We start from the raw sequence: 13,112 nt of genomic DNA on the forward strand, positions 1-13,112 counted from the left end.
TAGCTAAACAAAACCATGTTGCTAACGTGGAACCTGTCTTAGTGGACAGCTGTTAAAGTGAAAGTGGAGACAAAAAATGAAAAGAAGAAAAAGAGGAAGAGAAAAATCTTCAGAAGAGAAGGAAACTAAAACGTTTCTCTAAGAAAGTTTTCCAATTTTTGTTCAATGGAATATTAGACCCAGGAGATGGCCCATGGGGAAAAATATCCCTATGGTCAGATAGGCATGGAAATGCTTTTCTCTATAGCTCTATCTTGGATATTTATACTGAAACATTGAAATATTTTTTCAAATTTTATTTTAAAGTCAAAAAATAAAACAAAATTTCATAACAAGATAAGAGGAGAGTAACAATGGTTGATACATTTCATACTGTTATCTTTAAATTAGTTTCTCAGAGTACAAAATATAGTATTTCTGTTGTCCAAACAATATTAGCACAAACCTTTGTTTTCAGTGAACTGAGAGAAATTTATAGTATAACCTTCTTAACTATTTTTCCCTCTTCCTTTTTTTCTCTTTTTCCCCATCTAAGTTTCTCATTCCTTTTCAACAGTTTCTTCACATTTCTCAAAATCTATTGTACACTTTGGATCTTATTTACACTTTCAGCTTCTCAAACTAAGGAGACAATACAATGTTTATACATATGAGTCTGATTTATTTGCAATACTAAAATAATAAAGGCTCTATAAGTCTTACAATAAAGTAAATGTGTAGCCTTGCATAATCAATTCCAAAATGCATTTACCCTCTGAATCTATATCTTTAACTCCTCCTCCAGCTCTTGGCCTTATTTCTTAGGAAGAAAAACTTCAATATTAGCTAGTACTTCATATACCCTGTAGTATTGTGTAATCCTAAATTTGATTTCTTAGCATATGCTTGTAGCGTATAATAATTATACTTATTTTAGGAACTTGGTACATGAATATGGCATGTATTAATCATTTTTGATCCTTGACCTCCATTTCATTTATCTCTCCCTTACAGTTTGATATTTTTCACAAAATCCTGAGTGACATTTGACACGAAGACCCAAAGTTAATGAACTAATGGAAAATAAATCAAGACCAAAGGCTACTGAACTATTGAAAAATAAATCATTCATTAAACATTTATTGAATATTTTGTTAAGTCAAAATTATGGACTATTGTGGATGACAGGAATCAAGGAAAGAGTTTTATCCTCTAGAAGCTCACATGTAATGGGGAATTCAAGAGTATTCCCCTGAAATATATCAATAACACTCCAAAAGTTTATAATAGGTGGTAAGAGATATAGTAACACATACCAGGACCCAGGCAAAGAGTGTTTTGTGAACGAGAAAAAAAGAAGTGTAGGTTAACTGTCAAAATGAGATTGAATTTTGGTGAGACCAGGAAATATGATGAAGAATTGGACAGGCATGAAGAAATGGGAATGTTCAAAAAAAAGGAAAAGGGGAGAGATGTGCAAGGTTAAAGTTCACTTAGAAAGTAAGAACAAGTGATAAGAAAGTGTATTTCTACATCCTGCTTCATCACATAAGCCAAAATGCTTGTGTAAGAATTCTGTTGCCCTGGCTATGAGACTGGAAAGGGAATATGAAGAAAGAAAAGAATCAAAAAAGAAAAACCAAGAGCAGCTATGTCTCCGTATTCTTATTTTTTTCAAGATTATTGTATGCTTTTCAGCATTATAAAAATGTGTGAAGAAAAAAAAATGCATATAGACATAGCCCAGGGCTGGAGCTCAGAGAGTTGCCTCATTCCCTCACCCCAACTCCCTCAGATGCAATGCTTTAGTTCTCTTAAAATCTCAAAAATATGACTTGGAAAAGCTTGGCTTTGGGTGAGCATTCTTACATCCAACCAGCAGTCCATTTCTTGCATCTCATCTGCCCCAGTTTGGAGCTGCTAGGCATGTGCCGCACTTGGGGTATTTGACAAACTGACACTCTACCACATGGAGTGTCCAACTCAGCTTGTCAAATACACGGAGTGTGGTACTGCAAGACATCAGGTCAAGGGCTTCTGTGAGATGGTGAGATTGTCCTGGAAGATATCCTAGAAGGAAAGAGAAAGGGAAGCATTGATGAAATCGTACTCTGAGCTTCAGGGAACTTCCAGTGGTTAAAAAGATCACCTAAAGCACAGGGAATTAAACAAAACAGGCATAATTGGAAGAGAGATCCTAAGTGCTCATCTGAGGCATACTATGGCTTGAGTAGCAGTAACATTTCCAGGGACTGCAAGGATCAGTGGGTTCCTCTATGTAACACAGAGGAAATAATTTTGCGATCATTCATCCTTCATGATTTGGAGAAAGGATCAGACTCCAGAGTCAGTGTCCCTGCTTGCCCTTCTTCCCAGTTCTCCCAAGCTGTGTTTTCACAGTGTTGTGATTATGTATCATAGACTTTTACATTAAAAATTGACTTGAATCTTAGATCTATCATTAGCTAACTGGACCTCTGTGAGCTCTAATTTTCCAAAGCAACAAAATGTGTATAAAGAGCTAGGCATGGTGCTATAATCCCACACTCTGAGAGGCAGGAGAATCACAACTTTCAGCCCAGCCTAGACAATTTAGTAATTTAATGAAACCCTGCCTTAAAATGTAGGAAAAGGAACTAGGAATGTATTTCAGTGCAAAGGCCTTGAATTCAATCACCACTATGACAAAACTGTATATAGCATTGACCTCATAAATATTTCATGAGAGTGACATGAGATAATGCATCTAAAGCCCTTAGAGTATTTAATATATCTCAAATGTTAAAAACTGATGGCTGAATCAGCAGAAGTAAAACAAGAGCTGCTAGAAATTTAATCAACAGAATTGGGCCTGAAATGACAGAAATTTCTTGTCATCTCATCCCTCTCTAATGTGATCACCTTATCCCATAAGGATCCAAGAATAAAAACAATATAAGTGTCTTTAGAAGTCACCAAGTCTACCTCACTCAAAGCTTTAAATAAGGAACTGAAGGTTCATATTGGTGAAGAAGCTAGTTAAAGTCAAACAGTAAATTATTTGCAGTTAGGAGTTATGCCTTATATCATCCCCATTGTGCCCTCCAGCTTTCCTCATTTTGGTCCTTTTTTCCTCGCTACTTTATGCATCCCTCTGGGAAAAGGGAAAAACACAGCAATAAAGAGAAAAACAATAGGTGATAGAGTTTACAGATGTCACTGGCATCCTTGAAGTCATAACCACCAAATAATAAAGAAGCTGCTGGGACCAGGGTCAGGCCTGGAACTTCTTCTCTATTTCCTAATATCCAGATCTTACCACTTAAAATGTGAGACTGTAAGTTTCAAACTCGTGCCTTTTCTAGTTCTGGCAATTGATCTGTGAGAAATAGCTCATCTATATTAAGAGTGGAATTAGAAATATAAATACTCCAAGATGACTGGGAATGTAAAACTTTCCCATGAGATTTTTCAGCAAGAAATAATCAGTGTTTTTTTTCTCAACTTTCTTAGTTAAATATAAAAGGGTGATATGCCCCTCCCACACAGGATCTAAATAATCTTTTCCATCCCTTCACTTCTCTGTCTAAACTACCTACTTTAAATCAGAGGTGTGATTCTCAGCTAAAGCAGCAGCCTTGGTCACTACATATACTATAAAGGAAAAAACCAAACAAATGCATTCTTCTGTTCTTGACCACTAACTAGCCAGTCATGGCTGGGGCAAGTTTTTCTTTGAGCTTCATTTGTCTTCCCTAGGAATAGAGACAAGAAGACTTACCTGTCAGGGTTTTGGGGAATTGTTGAGCTTTCCAAATCCTCTTACATAAGATTTCAAGGAGACTTTGGTTCGGCCCCTGAAGCTGTGGATGGAAGCTAGCCAAGGAAGCCAGTTAACAAGTTTGAGTAATAGTGGTAGGAGAAAGAAGCAGATTGATAGCTTCCCTTTGTCATCACTGACTTCATAACTTTCTAGCTTCAGAAAGAAGACCTAGATAATCTGGTGGTATTTGCAACTTCTTGGATGTTCTTGCTTGTGTCATTTGCCTCAAAAAGACTGGAAGCTTTATATACAATGTTGCCCCAGTATTGGAAGCACTCAGAGGCTGAGCTGGAAGTAGATTGCTTTCAAATCTACTTTTGCTGTTTTAGTATCTTCCTTTCTAATGCAACATATGTAGCAAAAAAAGATTCAATTGAGGAAAGTTGGCTAGATGCATAGGAAAAAGAAATGAATAACTACATGGGGTGACATTGAGGGACTCTTAAAGATTTTCTGTTGGTCCATTAAAGTATATGAAACATCATTGTTGGTCTTCATTTATAATGTAAATCCTCCTTTGGAGAGTTCCACAAAGCTACTATTTTTTTATTTTTTTTTTTTAGAAAAAGGCTACCCCAGTTTTAAAGAAAGGAATTGGAAAGAATAAGCTTGAAGATGAAGGTATAAATAAACATCTGTAGAACCTCTTTACACCCAAAATAAATCAATTATCTGAAAAGTGAATTGAGAAAAATCTCATACGAACCATGACTAAAAACACAGATTGGCTCCATATTAAGGAGGATAAATTGGGACAATTTTAGAGAAATTCCTGCCTCTTACTATTTCCGTTCTCCTAGGATAGAACAGAAAGCACTGGGTTAGGGCTCCAGAGTCCCTGTGTCTCAGTTTCTTTAAGTGGTCTTAGAAAAGTCTCTTTCTCTCTTTGGTATCTCCCATTTGGTATCTCTTTAGTATCTCCCATTTGAAGGTGTTTTCTAAAGGTCCATTTAACTATGAAATGTTAGTAGTCAAGTGTAAGACTAGAAAAAGAACCCCTTTCACCGCTGAGTCATACCTTACAGAGAACACTATTCATATGACCAACAGCTTTCCTCCTTGGGTGTGTTAAGCTCTGCCTAGAGACATATGTTCAAAGATCACTCTCATCTTTTTCAAAGGAAAGAAAACACCCATCAAAATAAGGAATATAAAAATTAAGTCTTTAAACAGCCTCCAACTAATTCTTCTCTTCCTCTTCTTTAGAAAACAAAAAACTCAAACACTGAACGCTCTTATTTTTTGCAGCAGAAAATCAAACACTGAATTCTAAACTAAGGACTGTTCTAAAGATAAACATTAAGTGATAAAACTAGGGTTGATACTCAAATTTCCTGACTCCTGAGACTAATGAAAGTTTTATCGTCTTCTAAATAAACATTCTTCTTTAGTAAAAAAATTCTATCCCACTTCCCCCACCACTAGAAACCTCAAGATGGAAATGCAGCAGGGAAGTTCATCTGTCTTACCCTGGAACCTGAATTCTTGATGAAGATCTGAGAGCAATGGAATAAGCAGATGCAAACCATCTTTGGCTACTATAGACACTGCCCCAGCTTGGTAATCCAAGATGAGAGCAAATGTATACAATACCTGTTGTTGCAGTGGTGCCTTGTTCTTGGAGGTCATGGGTTCCCTGGTGCTAAACCAAACTATAGAGGCCAGAGAGAACTGAGCTTTATGTTGTATGCAGAAAGGTCATGTGTCTTGTAGGGCCCTTGGTGTCCTGAAGAGGAAATAGAAATGAGGAAGATAAGGCTGAGGTTAGCCAACGGAAATCTGGGTAGAAAATGACAAAACAGAGCTGTTGTGAAAGGGTCTGCTAATGCAGCAATAGTCCCCACTACTATGTCCCCACCCACTCTCAGCAGACCTCCAACAGACACTGGCTTTCCATGCTGAGAAAGGGAGAACAGAAAGTGTAGGCTGTCCCTAGCCTCTAATCAAGTTTTCCCTAAGTAACAGGGAATACTGGAATGTTGTGCCATTATCTAATCAGAATGCCTGTTGCCATAATTGACAAATTGAGACAACAAAGGATTAAATAACTAACATCTCAAAGCAAGAAGTGGCAAAGCTGAAAATTGATCCTATTTCTATTAACTCTAAATTATGTGCTTTCTCAGTCTCGCAGAATGACTTTGGATCTAGAATAACTCTTTTACCTCTAACTTCTCTTGGATACCCAGAACTGCCTACAAAATTTTTGTGGCCTAGTACTAAAATGATAAGCCCTTTATAGAAATAAGAATTTCTGGATGGTGACAGCAGAACATTAAACCAAATATGATGTGGCGTCCTTCTAAGGATGGAGCTATGTGAAACTGTACAGGTTGTATGGTTATAAAGCTGACAGTACTAGCACAGATACAACCATAGTTCAAAATCTGACACCCAAAGGACTTACAGAAGAATAGAAAGAAGAAAATTCATATTTATTAAGTTGCTTTATTGTGTGACATATGTGCACTGTTTCATTTTTATGCAGTTTTACTTAAATGTGAGGAAACTTATACACATGGGAATAGTCATTTGTCTGAACAAACACATCTAAAATATAGTGGAGAAGGCAGTATTCAAACTCTGTTCAGACTCCCAATGTCAGGGGCTTTTCTTCCTTTCTACATTGGCTACAAGGAATGGAGAGAAAAGTAGTTGGTCATGAGAAAGAAAAGATAGGATAGGCCCCTAAGTTTAACTCCAACCTTCAGAGAGAGTAATGGACATGAATATAAAAAGAAAGTAAGTGATTTTCTACAGCCTCTTTTTTTCAATCCCTGTAAAGTCCTCATTTATAACCAGAAAGATGATGGTTCCATCATGCAGTGTCCTCCATCATGGATTCTAATGATAGAGAATCAGAAGGGCAACTCGTGATATGTTTTCAAAATATCCTTGGGCCAGCTGTTAATGATTTCAGTGCTGTCATGGCCTCCAGAGGTTGAAGGAGGGTCCTGTGCAGTATTCAAGTGTGGTAAATAATCTGTTCATATCACAGACAGGGTTATATAGTCAAGCTCAAAAAAAAAAAAAAAAAAAAAAAAAAAAAAAAAAAAAAAAAAAGAGCACATCCTTTGGCCAAGTTCTCTGGATCCTAATCCCTACTCTGTTTAAGTCCATGAGCCTTGGTTACCAATTTAGCCATCTGTTATGGATTAAGAACTGGTGGTCAACTTAACGCCAGCTGGATTACATCAGCATGACATTGAGTGAAGATGCTCCACCTGAGGAAAGCTGCCAGGATAAATACGTGGAGAAGAAGGTAGGTGTTGGAGGGTTGAGGTGTTAAGGAGGCACTGTGGGTTCTCCTACGAGTTGCTCTCTGAGCTGTTGGTTCTCCTGGAGAAGCTTTGGTCCTCACATTGAGCATTGCTTCCTGGCTCCGGAGGGGAAGACATATGCTGCTTGGTCTCCAGGATGAACTCCTCATGCTGTTTCCTGGCATGTACCCTACTGTGCTCGGGGCCTCCGTGTTGCTGAGGATGGCTGTGGTGCCTTCAGGACAGCCCTGCTCTTTGTTGTGAGTGTGACTTCTCAGCTCCAGTGTAGAACCCTCATCCCACTAACACAGCTCCTTCATCCTGCTGGCATAGACTTTCTGGCTTCTACCGCTGACCCTTGGGTCTTCCTGGCATGGATCCATAAAAGAGACTGGTGTGAGTCTTTCTTGTGGGCTCTGGACCTCCAGTTGGGCTTGTGAGAGGCATTGTCCTGAGCTCTGGGTTTTTATCTGGACTCATGTAGGACATTGCCGTGGGGTTTAGGCTCTTGACTAAATGATCTATGTCTTTGGTGTTGTGGATAGATTTTCTGCATTTTCCTGTGTTAACTCCCAGTGACCATTATAAAAATAATATTATAAACTCAATGTCTTGATCCTAATTGTTCTCTGTGTACAACCCCTGACTACAACACCATCAGAAGTTGGAATAGTCTTGGTTGCCTCTCCAACTAAAATGTTCCCAGGTTCCTTTATGACTCCCTCCATAATTGCTCCTATATACTCACTTTGGGCTGCTCTATGCTCCAACAGAGTTAGGGCTCTAGGGATAGCCTAGGAAAAGAATTTACATGCATTTGTGCTACTCTGCAGATAACTTCCTTATGCCAGAATAATTTATTAGTTTAGGCCTTGAGACAAGTTTCTCCAGATCTGACTTCTAGAAAGACTCAGTTCCAGTCTGGGTTTCTGCCTAAAGTTGAGGCAGAAGCAGAATAGTCCTGTGGGTACCTTTGTAGGGAAGGCCACTCTCAACTCACACTATAGAAATTTAAGTTCAACTATTCACTCCTTTTTTCTGCTGTATCAGTTAAGGTACTCCACTGGCTTTTTAACAAGGAATATCTGAAGACAATGATTTCATTTAAAGGATTAATTGCTTTTGTCCATTTTGAGCCCCATGGCACACAGTCTCCAGAAAGAACGTTAGGAACCAGAAGGATCCACATGTTATACCACCTATGCAGAGTGCCTGAATTAGAACAAAAGACAGTGGGTTTCTTGGAGTTTCTCTTTACTTCACAAACACAAATCATGATGGAAAGGACCCAATTTTCAATAAAAGCAAAAAAGTACTTCTTTTTAAAAGTTGGTTGTGCAAATTATTACTGAGAACAACTAAAATTAAGAAAACCTCCCACTTTGTATATATTTTTCCATGATTACTCTTATGGAGTGAGATGAGAGAAGGGAAACACTTTGACAGAGGGACTGGACAGGCAATGCCAGGGACCCACACTGACACATTCATTTACTCAGTTAGTAGTGGAGTACAAAGAATATTGAGAAATAGTCACTGTGTCTTAGACCCTAGAGTGTAACCCCTGGGTTATAGATCCAGCTCTGTAATTTATTAAGCTTGAATGATCCTGCATGGCATGTCTGAGCCTCAGTTACTATATCAGACAGAAGGATTTATCAGGTCAGATGGTAAGGGTGACAAACATCTACTCAGAGAACCGCATCATCCTTCAGAATATGACAAATGGTTTCACAAAGACAGGAAGTGCCATCAGTGGAATAGATGAGAAAGATACAATTCTTTCAGAGTGAGGGATAAGGAGATATGAAAATTAGGAATTAGAGTATTAAAACAGTAAGACACAATTTTAAAGGATAGTGAGAAAAATGATATTTTTTTTATTTTTGGAAAGTCTTCTGTGACTAGCTCCAGCAACACTTGTTCTCTATCTTACTCTCCTCTAGTCTAGAAAAAACAACCTGTCCACACTATGTTTATTAATATTTCCTAGGAGACAAAGAATTTTCCAAAGTAAAGACTGTTTCTGATCCCCTACTGCTGTCCTAGAGCAAGGAATAAACTAGTTTCTCCTAAATTGTTAATGAATACACCAATAACTTACTGGATAAATAAAGAAAGGAGACCATATGGTCAAAATTTCCCACATTCCTTAACTTATCTTACTTCTATAAAGAAACTTAGAGAGCCTCCTTTTAGTTTGAGTTCATCCTTCTTATCCATCAGCCTCATCTCTTTCAAGAAGAGGTCCCAAGGAAAATTGCAAAGCCATAGCCACTTCCTGTGTGCACACACTATATGTCAACTTTGGTGATTGCTCTGCAGAGGATTGCACAGGGGCTTCCTCTGAGAGGAAACCCAAAGCTTGATGTAATGTATAGAATTTTCTCAGTCCAGAATTAAAGAATTTCATGTCCACCTCAGTCTTGGAAGAGGTTTTGGTGTACAGCTCCTCATAAATACAGTAATACTGACTAGGTAAAAGACAAATAAAGCTGCTAATTACAGATCTATTTTACTCAACAATGTGTGTTGAATAGCAGTAGATACTGGCTGCAAATCTTTGTATTTGTTTCCAATGAGAAAAATAAGTATACAACAGTACGGAATATAATAATTTAATAAAATATAATGTAAATTAGAAATATTCTAATAGCCATATTAAAATTTCAGAAGAAAATATTGGAACAAACTGACAACACAGGGAGTCTGCAAGTGTTAAGACTTTCATAACATGGCTAAAATGTTATGTTAACATGCAATCTGTTCATTATTGCTAAGTGGATCAGTGGGTAAATATTTTAAATGTCTCCATTTTAGTTAATAAAAAATGAAATATGTGAAACTAATTTCAGTGACATATTTTGCTAATCCCAATTTTATATTATTTCAACTTGTAAACAATACAAATATTTATTAATATTTATGATAGATATCAATTTAGACTAGCTATATTTTCAGTGTTCAAATGATATATGTGGTTTTTGCTGTCATATTAAGTAGAACAGGTAGAAGATGTGGTTCCTTACTCTCAAGGAGTTCACTACCTTGTCCAAAAGCCGGATTGCTACATAAATACATACAAGGAATGAATACACTAGTAGAGGCACATTCATAAAAAAAGAAAACTGCACACGTCATCAGGAGACCTTTTCTTTGATTATGTATTTTCTTTGATTATGTACAAAACTTTAAGCAAATGAGTCACCCTCTCTTGGCCTCCATGTTTCCATCTCTAAAGTGAGTCTGCATTAGATTCATTCACTGAATAAATTATATATTGAATGAGACAATCACTATAGAGGAATAAACAAGACAAATAAAATGCTTTCCTTCTTGAAATTCACAGTGTGGTAGAAAATAGTGACTGAACAAATACTTTTAAGTAAGAGTAACAAGAAAGTGAGAAATCCAGGGACTTAAGATAATGCATAACAAAGGAATCTACTCCACTAAGCTTATGTAGATAAAGGAAAATTTTAGGAGGAAGTAATATTTTTTAACTTTTTAAATTTGATTTTAGTTATTAGTACATGAGTGTAGAACATAATGTTTACATTTCTTGTGAGAAGTTAGTGCAAGTACATAATGCCTCTTAATTTTTGTTCACTCTCTTTTCCTTCTTTCCCTCTCTCCTCTACCCATTTCTTAATCCCATTTTCTTTTGTAAATATTCGTAGTTCAAAATGTTTGTATTCTCTAAATTTATTTGATACATGTGCATAACACATTCCAATTCTTTTTTTGTCATACCTAACCCTTTTGCTTCCTTAATACTCCCTCCATCTCTTGAACCACTTTACCTATGAGAACGATCTTTCCACTCAGAGGACATCACTTTTAAGGTGAGACAAAAATAAAAAGGAGGAAGCTACATGTATAATAGATAAAAACAGTTCCAATGAGAAGCAGCAGTATATGTACAAGCCCTGAGATGAGAAATAATATGGCATACTTCAAGAAGATGTGGAAGATGATTTAGCTTGGAATAAAGTAAGCAGAGAAAAGAAAACACAAAGCCAGTATTTAGTGGAGAAAGCTGAAGAAAGCCTGGTATGTTCTGTTGAGATTTGGGATTGGGATTTACTCAATCGGACATAAGAGGCTAGAGAGGGCACAGACAGTACAATGCCCTTCTATAGCCAAGCCTATGATTTCTTGAGTCTAGGTAATGAAGATGAAAAGGGTAGAATAGTTATTTACAGCAGGTTTTGGATTCCCCAAAGAGACAGCACCTTAAAAGACTCTTGGATGATAATAGGATCAACAGTAAGAGAAAGGCATTCCAGGAAGCAGGAAGTGGAAAGGACCTGAGTCATAGCGCAGAGATAGGAAAGGACATGGTGAGCTAATGTGAATAGAAGTACCACTGATACAACAGAATAAATATGTCAATGAATATTTTTTATTTTTATGAATGTAGTATAATAACCTTCACCTCCAGACCACCCACACACCAAATATGTTCAGGAAGAAAACAGGGAGATAACTCAGACTTACTAAGACACCTATTTTTTTCCTGTAATAGCAGTAATAACAAATATTATGAGCTCCCTAAGTGTGAGGCATTGTTTATATTACTGTACAAGTGTTAGGCGCAAAATCCTCACTATAAGCTTAGGAAGGAGATATAGTAGTTACTCTTATTTGACAGAGAAAGTCCGTAGATTCCATTTATGGTATCTTACAACTAGGAAATGGTAAAACGAGAATGTAAGTGTTATGTTGCAATCAATGAGTGATAGGAATCTTGAAGCAATCTATTTGCTTAACAAATGTCAAATTCAAGCCAGTTACCATTTTAGTCTACAAGGACAGTTTTATACAGGAAAATCTCATTAATTTTTTTCTTCTTTCCTTTTTTTTTTTTTTGTGCCAGCAATCAAACCCAGGACCTTGCACTTGCCAGGGAGGCACTTGTGTTGCTGAGTTATATACCAGCATTAATTTCCAGTTCAAAATCATTAGGAAAGAGGCTGATCTGAAGCTGATCTTTGCTTAGCTTCTTAAAAAGATGAAGTTAATAAAGTAGATAAAATGGGAATTCCCGAGAGTTCCTTTTTTTAAAACACAGAAAAACAAATTGATTTTGATTTTCACTGTCACACCGAACTCTCAGTCTGAGACCTTATTGACAAAAATAGCTGAAGTGATCCTAACCAACCATTCTTATCTGCTTCCTACAATGGTCTACCCTAAGAGTTTCTACAAGGCAACAGTTTTGAAAAGACAAGAAAGAAAAGAAACAAGGAACCAAATTGCAAGAGCCTATTGCAAATATTTTGAAGGAACAGAATTAATTTTTTAAAAATTGGTATATTTCTTTTTGGCTTTTTGTGACCAGGTCTCTCCATGTAGTTAAGCCTGACCTTGAACTCACTGTGTAGCACATGCTGGCCTAGAATTCTTGATGATCCTCCTGCTTCAGTCTTTGGAGTACTGAGATCACAGGCATGCAGCATTATGCCTGGCTATATAGCACATTTAATCATTAATTTCTTTTTCTTAATTGAATTTTGGATTTTTATGCATTACAGACTTCCCTTCATATGTAATAAGTACAGATACTTCCACTAGTTTGTCACTTGCCATTTGCCTTTGTTTCCAGAGTTGTATGTTTTTACCTAATATCTATGTATCCTACTAGAGTATAAGCTCCATGAAGACAGTGGTTTTATCTTACTGAAAACTATAACCCTAAGGCCTAGAACTGCCTTTTTTATAGCAGCAGCTCAATAAATATTTGTTGGTGAAAAAGAATTCTATCTTTATGATGATTAGAAAATGACATAATACCCAAATTCTGAAAGCTTTGACCATTTTTTTTTTGTTTTTTGTTTTTTGATCCTCTTTCTTGGTAACCTAGGACATGAAAGCAATTAAGGTTGAAGATTCATCAACAACAGACTTTGAACTTCAGGAGACTTGAGTGCTAGGTTCGGCTGTGCCATGGCTTGAAGTATGACACTGAGTAATGTCATTGTTTTCTCTGAAAATGTCTCCCCATTTACATATGGGTGGAATGAATGATCTTTAAGAGCCCTTTTCTAAAATGTATGGATTTGTCAATT

The 13,112-nt window shown here is 36.8% G+C and overlaps 1 long non-coding RNA gene across 1 annotated transcript; it reads right to left on the reverse strand.

Moving 5' to 3' along the window:
- Positions 1–281: 281 nt before the first annotated feature.
- LOC106025954 (uncharacterized) lies at positions 282–5,531 on the reverse strand. Its single transcript, XR_001199567.3, has 3 exons — positions 5,375–5,531; positions 3,740–3,834; positions 282–2,049 (listed from the first exon to the last, which is right to left on the reverse strand). It is a non-coding gene; the product is annotated as an uncharacterized LOC106025954 (long non-coding RNA).
- Positions 5,532–13,112: the final 7,581 nt, after the last annotated feature.

Source organism: Cavia porcellus, unplaced genomic scaffold (genome assembly GCF_034190915.1).
Source record: "Cavia porcellus strain 051 isolate PalLab524CR breed Dunkin Hartley unplaced genomic scaffold, mCavPor4.1 scaffold_3, whole genome shotgun sequence".
Lineage (NCBI taxonomy): Eukaryota > Metazoa > Chordata > Mammalia > Rodentia > Caviidae > Cavia > Cavia porcellus.